The sequence below is a fragment of the Aulostomus chinensis genome, chromosome 20 (genome assembly GCF_037954235.1).
Source record: "Aulostomus chinensis isolate RoL2024-O1b breed Wild chromosome 20, RoL_Achi_v1.0, whole genome shotgun sequence".
Lineage (NCBI taxonomy): Eukaryota > Metazoa > Chordata > Actinopteri > Syngnathiformes > Aulostomidae > Aulostomus > Aulostomus chinensis.
In genome coordinates this window covers 670,368-680,000 of record NC_141339.1, presented here as the reverse complement: position 1 = coordinate 680,000, position 9,633 = coordinate 670,368, and the positions used below count along the sequence as shown (strand labels likewise).

The following is a 9,633-nucleotide window of genomic DNA, read 5'->3' as shown; positions in this document are numbered from 1 at the left end:
TGAGGCAGTCAGGGTTAGAGGAGGCGTGAACAGGTTAAGCAGGCCCTGATCAGACGCCACCTCCAAACCATCACTGTGCTACTGAACGTCTCCATCCTGAGCTCCCGCAGGCGCCCGATAAACTACACGCTACCGTCGCTACGGGTAACACAACCTCCAGCAACTGAATGACTGCAGTGATCAGCTGTACACTTCTGACCAGTGATAGCGGCAATGACCAGTAGGTTCAGGGTGGTGAAACAGTTACAGCAGACCAACAAACCAGATTGCTAAACTGGTTTGTGTTTTCACATTGTGGAAAAGGTCTGACTGGTGACAGAGCTGGAACATAAACTCTCGTGCGGCTGATAAAGGCTTCAGAAGCCAAACTTTTAATCTCACATGAAGTTTGAAAACACATCAAAAACACTGACAGCATTTTTCGAAACGCCTTCCATCCACCAACTTCAACCATCACTGTGGTGCAGCAGGGGGTGCTGCTGAGGAAGAAGCTCCAGGAGCCAGGACGTAATGGTTCTCCAGGCCCCCCGAAGAGGAGGAGGAAGGTCTGCTGGTCTAAGGACCAGGACCAGGACCAGGACTGCTGCTTGTTCTTTCCAGCCTGTCAACTACATGGGAGTGGGAAGAAACCCGAATGACAAATATGAAATCAGTTGAATTTTTCTCAGTTTTTGTCTGAAAATGAAACCAAGCAGGTGCTGCTTTGAAAGAACGGATGAAGATTTAGGAAACATTCTCACTTTCGCTCTTCTGATTGGTTCTGTTTTTTGACACGAACAGGGCACAAATGACTCTGAGGATTATCAGCATATCAAAGAGCAGAGGGACTTTAAATGACTTCAGTGTAAAATCACGTAAGTTTTCCCATCCAGTGAGGATGCAAGACCACACCTGGGCGCAGGTGAGCCAGGTGGGACTGGGCCAGCTGCAGGAAGAAGAGCTCCTGAGAGGACATGCTGAGGAACCTACAGCTGCTGAGGGTGAGGGTGAACAGGTCAGTACCAGAGCTAGCGGCTGCTACATGCTAGCCCATTATCTGGAGGGTGCCTCCTCCTCCTTCTCTTCTCCACATTCCACACTCAGAGACTTCAGTTGTCAGATGACGTGCTGCCATGGGAAACGTCCTGAATCATCTCTGACACACAGGCAGGAAATCCATTCATCCTTTTGGTGAAACAATTAAGAGTTGAAATTAAAATATGGATCCGCTCCTGCGTCTTTCTTTACACGTCCCATCTCAACCAATGACTGAGCGCCACACACTGAACTGTCATGACTTTCTGAACTGAACCACACCAGTGGAGTGACACAGCAGTGGTGGGTGATGCAGCAGGGGTGATACGGTGGTGAGGATGTGGTGGTGATGCGGTGGTGGGTGATGCTTTGGTGATGTGGTGGTGGCGATGTGGTGGTGGCGATGTGGTGGTGGCGATGTGGTGGTGGCAATGTGGTGGTGGCGATGTGGTGGCAATGTGGTGGTGGCGATGTGGTGGTGGGTGATGCTTTGGTGATGATGTGGTGGTGATGATGTGGTGGTGATGTGGTGATGATGTGGTGGTGATGTGGTGGTGATGATGTGGTGGTGATGTGGTGGTGGGTGATGCTTTGGTGATGATGTGGTGGTGATGATGTGGTGATGATGTGGTGGTGATGTGGTGGTGATGTGGTGATGATGTGGTGGTGGGTGATGCTTTGGTGATGATGTGGTGATGATGATGATGTGGTGATGTGGTGATGATGTGGTGGTGATGATGTGGTGATGATGTGGTGGTGGTGATGTGGTGATGTGGTGATGATGTGGTGGTGATGATGTGGTGGTGATGTGTTGATGATGTGGTGGTGGGTGATGCTTTGGTGATGATGTGGTGGTGATGATGTGGTGGTGATGTGGTGATGATGTGGTGGTGGTGATGTGGTGATGATGTGGTGGTGGGTGATGCTTTGGTGATGATGTGGTGGTGATGATGTGGTGGTGATGTGGTGGTGATGTGGTGATGATGTGGTGGTGATGATGTGGTGGTGATGTGGTGGTGATGCGGTGATGATGTGGTGGTGATGATGTGGTGGTGATGTGGTGGTGATGCGGTGGTGGTGATGTGGTGGTGATGTGGTGGTGGGTGATGCTTTGGTGATGATGTGGTGGTGATGATGTGGTGGTGATGTGGTGGTGATGTGGTGGTGATGTGGTGATGATGTGGTGGTGGGTGATGCTTTGGTGATGATGTGGTGGTGATGATGTGGTGGTGATGTGGTGGTGATGTGGTGATGATGTGGTGGTGATGATGTGGTGGTGATGTGGTGGTGATGCGGTGGTGGTGATGTGGTGGTGATGTGGTGATGATGTGGTGGTGGTGATGTGGTGATGTGGTGATGATGTGGTGGTGATGATGTGGTGGTGATGTGTTGATGATGTGGTGGTGATGATGTGGTGGTGATGTGGTGATGATGTGGTGGTGGTGATGTGGTGATGATGTGGTGGTGGGTGATACTTTGGTGATGATGTGGTGGTGATGATGTGGTGGTGATGTGGTGGTGATGTGGTGATGATGTGGTGGTGATGATGTGGTGGTGATGTGGTGGTCATGTGGTGATGATGTGGTGGTGATGATGTGGTGGTGATGTGGTGGTGATGCGGTGGTGGTGATGTGGTGGTGATGTAGCGGGAGATGTGGTGGTGATGTGGTAGCAGGAGATGTGGTGGTGATGTGGTTGTGATGCGGTGGCAGCGGCGCTCCAGCCTCAGATAATACAATCAGAAATATTTAAAGAGTCAATTTGGAGTGTTTAGGCTGAATAAACCATGAGCCGGCATCCGTCTGATGCCTTTATTCAAACACACTCTTGATTTCGTTCACACATGAATTATAGATCGGCGATGGGCTGCTGCAGCCGCCTGGAGGGAGGCGGCCCTCCAACACACTGGCCAGAGCGCTCACTGCCACGCCAGCTAAACCAATCATCTGGGGGTGGAGCCTCAATTCAATATTCAATTGACACATCTCACATCAGAGCTTCCACTTCAGAACACAGAGCAGTCTAAAGGTCATCAGAGACAAAAAAGGTTTTCTTTGGAAGCGTCTGAAAGTGAGAGAGAGGCGGCGTCCGGGCGATCTCGCCACAGGGGCATCCGTTGAGAGACAGGAAGGGGTGGAGGGGCAAGAACTCCATTGAGCGCGGCCATGGGGGGTCAAAATGTGAATGAACGCTCGCCATGGAAGTGAATTATGAATGAGCGGCACTCCTGGAGAGAGTCTGTCAGCTCCGTCTCCTCCTCCTCCTCCTAAAACCTTCATCATCCCGTCCTCCGTCTCAGCTTCACCTCCATCACTCTCACCCCTACAACCTCAACCTTCCTCCCCTCTCAGACCAGAGAGGTAGACATACACTCGCTGTCTGTCTGAGACGACACAGCACTCTTCCCCTGCGCATACATGTTTACACACACACAGACACACACACACACACACACTAGCAAACGATAACATAAAAGCAAACAGTCCTGCACGTGCCAAGGCAGGCGCATGCATTAAGTGAAATGCTCTCAGGCGCGCACACACACACACATAAACACGCACACACAGCTGTTCTGCTGGCCACAGAACTGTTTAGTGTGTGAATGTGTGTGTTCGCCTGTGTAATCCAATGTGCTGCTGCTCAGCCTGTGCCACGCTCTCTCCTCTGTTGCTGTGCGTCTGATCAGATCTGCCTCCCTCAACCTGTTTGCCGTCTGACACACACGCACACACGCGCTCACACACGCGCGCACACACACGCACACGCACAAAACCACTACGAATTCGCAAACCTTTAGTGTCAACAAAAAAGAAAATTCATTCAGAGCTGCTTTAAGAAGCTTAAACCAGACTCTCTCTCACACACACGCACGCACGCACACACACACACACACACACGGGGGGGCTGGTAAAATGGACTTGTGTTGCCCCCCCCCGTCTGGCTCAACTTGAGCAGCCTACCAGAGGAGCGTTGATCGCGCCGTTCCCTAAAAGTGTGACTCCTTTTGATCCCTTCACTCCAGTTTACTGCTCCTCACACACTTTGACCTCTTTTTTTTGCTTGTAGGAAAACAAACACATACACAAACACATACACACGAACACACACGTCAACAGTCAGTGGGATCGCTTACCCCCTCTCTCTCTGTCTCTCTCTGTAACACACACTTCTTCCCTTTAAGTGCAGAGCCATGCAGCACATGTCAACACCCCCACACCTCAGCCAACCTGCATGTAAAGTCACCTTAAGATCCGCGCGTCCCAGACGAGCCCCTTATTCACTCTCTTCTGTCAGACTTTCCTCTCCCTCCTTCCTTCCTTCCTTCCTTCCGTCCTTCCTTCCTTCCGTCCGTCCTTCCTCTCTCTTCTCTCCCTCTCCTCGCGTCGGTACTCGGTCAGTTCCCAGCGTTTTTCCCGAGCCCCTCCATTTCCGCCCCGCCAGTCGTTTCAGCCACCGAGCGAACGTACCTGCACACACACACACACACACACACACGCGCGCGTGCGCACGCACGCACGCAAGCACGCGGACACACACGCACACGAGCCGCTGCGTTCCTATACTCTCTCTCTCTCGCTCGCTCTCTCTCTCTGTTTATCCCGCTGTGCCGCTCTCTCTTCTACTGGAGCTCCCTCAGTTTGTGTGTGTGCGTGCGTGCGTGCGTGCGTGTTCCGCCTTGCCCCGCCAGCAGTGGAGGACTTCCCTCGGTGTCTGCCCCGGGTCCTGTCGCCGGTTGTGTTTTGTGAAAGAACGCTATTGTGCACGGAAGGCAACGACACAGATCGTCTATGAGAGAAGAGATTCACTCAGCTTCAAGGTGAAAGTGTGTCATCACATGGAGCGAACACAGACTGAATGAAAGGAGCTCATGGAGACTAGAAAGATGAACAAAGTGAACCAGACCACACGAATGTGGCTTTTAGAGGACTGAGAGAAAAACCTGAATGAAAAAAATTCTTATAATTTCTGATGCAGGAAGATTTCAGACAGGAACATTTAAAACAAACATCATGGAGCGGTCAAAGACCTGGAGACAGGTGAAGACTCCAAGTGACGTGAAACTAAGTGTGCAGCAGCTGGAGGCACAGGCAGGTTCAGGTCTACATCAGATCCACCAGTAAACACCAGACTGGTGGATGCTGGAGGTTCAGTTCTACATCAGATCCACCAGTAAACACCAGACCGGTGGATGGTGGAGGTTCAGTTCTACATCAGATCCACCAGTAAACACCAGACCGGTGGATGCTGGAGGTTCAGTTCTACATCAGATCCACCAGTAAACACCAGACTGGTGGATGGTGGAGGTTCAGTTCTACATCAGATCCACCAGTAAACACCAGACCGGTGGATGGTGGAGGTTCAGTTCTACATCAGATCCACCAGTAAACACCAGACCGGTGGATGGTGGAGGTTCAGGTCTACATCAGATCCATCAGTAAACACCAGACTGGTGGATGGTGGAGGTTCAGGTCTACATCAGATCCACCAGTAAACACCAGACTGGTGGATGGTGGAGGTTCAGTTCTACATCAGATCCACCAGTAAACACTAGACCGGTGGATGTTGGAGGTTCAGTTCTACATCAGATCCACCAGTAACACCAGACTGTTGGATGGTGGAGGTTCAGTTCTACATCAGATCCACCAGTAAACACCAGACCGGTGGATGGTGGACGTTCAGTTCTACATCAGATCCACCAGTAAACACCAGACTGGTAGATGTTGGAGGTTCAGTTCTACATCAGATCCACCAGTAAACACCAGACCGGTGGATGTTGGAGGTTCAGTTCTACATCAGATCCACCAGTAACACCAGACTGTTGGATGGTGGAGGTTCAGTTCTACATCAGATCCACCAGTAAACACCAGACCGGTGGATGGTGGACGTTCAGTTCTACATCAGATCCACCAGTAAACACCAGACCGGTGGATGGTGGAGGTTCAGTTCTACATCAGATCCACCAGTAAACACCAGACTGGTAGATGTTGGAGGTTCAGTTCTACATCAGATCCACCAGTAAACACCAGACCGGTGGATGGTGGAGGTTCAGTTCTACATCAGATCCACCAGTAAACACCAGACTGGTGGATGGTGGAGGTTCAGTTCTACATCAGATCCACCAGTAAACACCAGACTGGTGGATGGTGGAGGTTCAGTTCTACATCAGATCCACCAGTAAACACCAGACTGTTGGATGTTGGAGGTTCAGTTCTACATCAGATCCACCAGTAAACACCAGACCGGTGGATGGTGGAGGTTCAGTTCTACATCAGATCCACCAGTAAACACCAGACTGGTGGTTGTTGGAGTGGTGGAGTCTTAAAAACCTGGGTTGCTAACAAGAGTCTGAAGGAGCCTACAGAGGTCATGGAGGTCATTAAAGGTCATCAGGAGGAAACACAAAACGTCCTGTTTGACTACAAAAATACTTCATTCCTGCATCACTTTATTGTAATTGGCAGTAGTTGAAATATAATCTTGCAAAGATAATTAATCTTACTGTTCTAATTGTTCTTTATGCTACTTAAGGTGTTTAAATACCATACAAACATTTAAAAGGTGTGTTTTTTTTGTGTCATTAGGTTGTTTTGAATCTGTACCTTAGTGGTTGCTATAGCAACAGCAGGGCAGCAGTTGAGGCACAGCGCCAAACAAGGTAGCCATTATAGCTGGAGGACGCGTCCTCTGCACATGATCTGCTTGTTTGTTCAAAATTTTTATGTTGTCTGTGCAGGCATGGAAAGATCATGTCTTGTCTCAGTATAGTGGATGTAAACATCCATCTACACTTGCACACACACACACCACACACACACCACACACACACATTCTCTCCCTTCCTGTAACACATTCTTAACGTGCTATCTTTTTGTCATCGTGTGAGTCACCTTTCTGATATAATCAATCTCTAGTGCAGCTCCCCTCTTCCTCATCTCTTCGCCTCCCGCCCCCTCTCCCTCCCATCAACCTTCAGAGCGTCATCAGATTGCCATAGCAACGGTCCGCCTATGGGAGACAGAGCAGATCATTATGGACTATGGGGCCCAGAGACTGAGGGACGTGTTTTGTTGTTGTTTTTTTCTGTGAACACAGGAAGTGGGAAACCCTACCAGGCGAGCTAAACCCTCAGAGCTGCAGGACGACGGCGAGGAGGAAGAATTGCTGGATGGTTTTCGGAGCAAACAAAAAAGCAAGATTCTCATGATCCCAGCCTGTTGAAAATATTTCTACTCTAACTGCGTCTGACAGAGTGAGCAAGGCCATGCTTCTGGTCCCAGTGACCAGATGAAAACCAGCGCTCCCTCGGTTGCTGGATCAGAGGGTTCTTGTGTTCATGCTGGAACTCAAGACCAATTTCACCAAATCTGATCCAACGACACAGATTCAGTCTGGTTCCCTCTTGCTAACTTCCTGTCACAGCAGTCTTGGGTCTCTCTACATAATTTCATGGATTCGCTTCATACTCTGATCAAATGTTCAACCACACAGTAAACTTCATTCATTAAATTTGAGATCTCAAATCTGAAATTCTTGTGGCAGCCATATTGGATTACATCTTCTTCTTCTTCTTCTTCTTCTTCTTCTTCTTCTTCTTCTTCTTCTTCTTCTTCTTCTTCTTCTTCTTCTTCCACCGCCTCCCAGGAAGAAACCAAGAAGAGGAGCAATGCCACACCAAGAGGATTCTAACACATAACTCGTAGTTTTATCAGAGCCAAGATGGCGTTCCAGCGCTGCTTGGTTTAGCATCAACAGGGTCTCCATGGGGTCAGGGTCCAGTGAGCCTGGATCAGAATGGGTTGCAGCACTGCCTCCTGGATATCAGGAAAAGGAAGTGGGGGTTTATATGGCTGAGCGAGGAGGGTTGGGTGGGTGATGGTGGGATGCGCTGCACTCAGCACGTCCTGCTGACCACTTCGGCTTGGACATGCTCATGACACGTAAACATGGGGCCTGCAGAAAGAGCGCAGCACCACTGGCTCACACACTCCTGGAGGAACAGATCTGGCAGATGTGGTGGTGATCAGACGACCCAGAGCCTGCAGTCAGGAATGTGAATTCCTTCAATGAAGGGGGAGGAACCCAAGTGGGAAAAGAGCCTGGTAGCACGTGGAGAGACAGCGGCGGAGGACAGGACACCACAGCTGGGGCAGAGCAAAGAGATGCTGTTTACCTGTTGTACCACTGTGTGTGTGTGTGTGTGTGTGTGTGTGTGTGTGTGTGTGTGTGTGTGTGTGTGTGTGTGTGTGTGTGTGTGTGTGTGTGTGAACTCAGGTCAGGTTTATTTGTGTGTCACCAAACCCCAACCAAAGTTCTGTCCTGACTCTGTCCAAGTAGAGCAGGTCCAGCACCTCCCTCCTTCAATGAACCTCCACCCAACAATTCTCCATCAGCAGCACATCCTGCAACAGCAGCCACCAGAACCTTCCTTTACCAGCAGGAAGGTGGAGCAGATCCAGGATCAGTGGGGACGGAGAGAGAGCAGGAGAGAGACAAAGACAGAGAATGGAGGAAGACAGAGAGACAGAAGGAGAGAGAGGGACAGAGATAAAGAGAGAGAGAAAGGAGGAGAGACTGATGGACAGAGACAAAGACAGAGAATGGAGGAAGACAGAGAGACAGAAGGAAAGAGAGGGACAGAGATAAAGAGAGAGAGAAAGGAGGAGAGACTGATGGACAGAGACAAAGACAGAGAATGGAGGAAGACAGAGAGACGGAAGGAAAGAGAGGGACAGAGATGAAGAGGGAGAGAAAGGAGGAGTGATTGATGGACAGAGACAAAGACAGAGAATGGAGGAAGACAGAGAGACAGAAGGAGAGAGAGGGACAGAGATAAAGAGAGAGAGAAAGGAGGAGAGACTGATGGACAGAGACAAAGACAGAGAATGGAGGAAGACAGAGAGACGGAAGGAAAGAGAGGGACAGAGATGAAGAGGGAGAGAGAGGAGGAGAGACTGATGGACAGAGACAAAGACAGAGAATGGAGGAGGACAGAGAGACAGAAAGAGAGAGAGGGACAGAGATAGAGAGAGAGAGAGAGGAGGAGAGACTGATGGACAGAGACAAAGACAGAGAATGGAGGAGGACAGAGAGACAGAAGGAAAGAGAGGGACAGAGATAAAGAGAAAGAGAAAGGAGGAGAGACTGATGGACAGACGGGGACGTGAGCAGGTGGAGCTACGGGTGGCAGCTGGAGCCTCTTCAGGTCTGGAGCCTCCTCCAGCAGCACCAGGATCTGGGATGAGGGGAGAAGAAGAGGAGTTAGTAACACGTATGAGGACAGGAGGAGGAGCGAGAAGCCCAGTGCATCATGGGAGATCCCAGCAGTCTGAGCCCATAGCAGCAGATCTAAGGGCCAGCCTAAGCAGTCCTGACTATAAGCCTGATCAATAAGGAGGTCTTAAGTCTGCTCTTAAACCTAGAGAGGGGGTCTGGGTCCTGGACTGAAACTGGGAGACGGTTCCACAGGAGGGGAGCCTGGTAGCTGAAGGCTCTGGTTCCAGTCTACTGTTAGAACTCTAGGAACCAGCAGGAACCCTGCCTCCTGGGAGTGAAGGGTTCTAGCTGGATCATAGGGGACTAGGAGCTCTGTCAAGGATGAGGGAGCCTGACTGTTGAGGA

General features: G+C 50.3%; 1 protein-coding gene across 1 annotated transcript in view; it reads right to left on the bottom strand.

The window, feature by feature from the left end:
- ches1 (checkpoint suppressor 1) overlaps window positions 1-4,639 on the bottom strand; it is a 74,580-nt gene extending 69,941 nt beyond the window's left edge. Inside the window, exon 1 of the mRNA XM_086189959.1 lies at window positions 4,258-4,639. The gene's annotated coding sequence lies outside the window, so the exon portion shown is untranslated. The remainder of the gene's footprint in view (window positions 1-4,257) is intronic.
- Window positions 4,640-9,633: the final 4,994 nt, after the last annotated feature.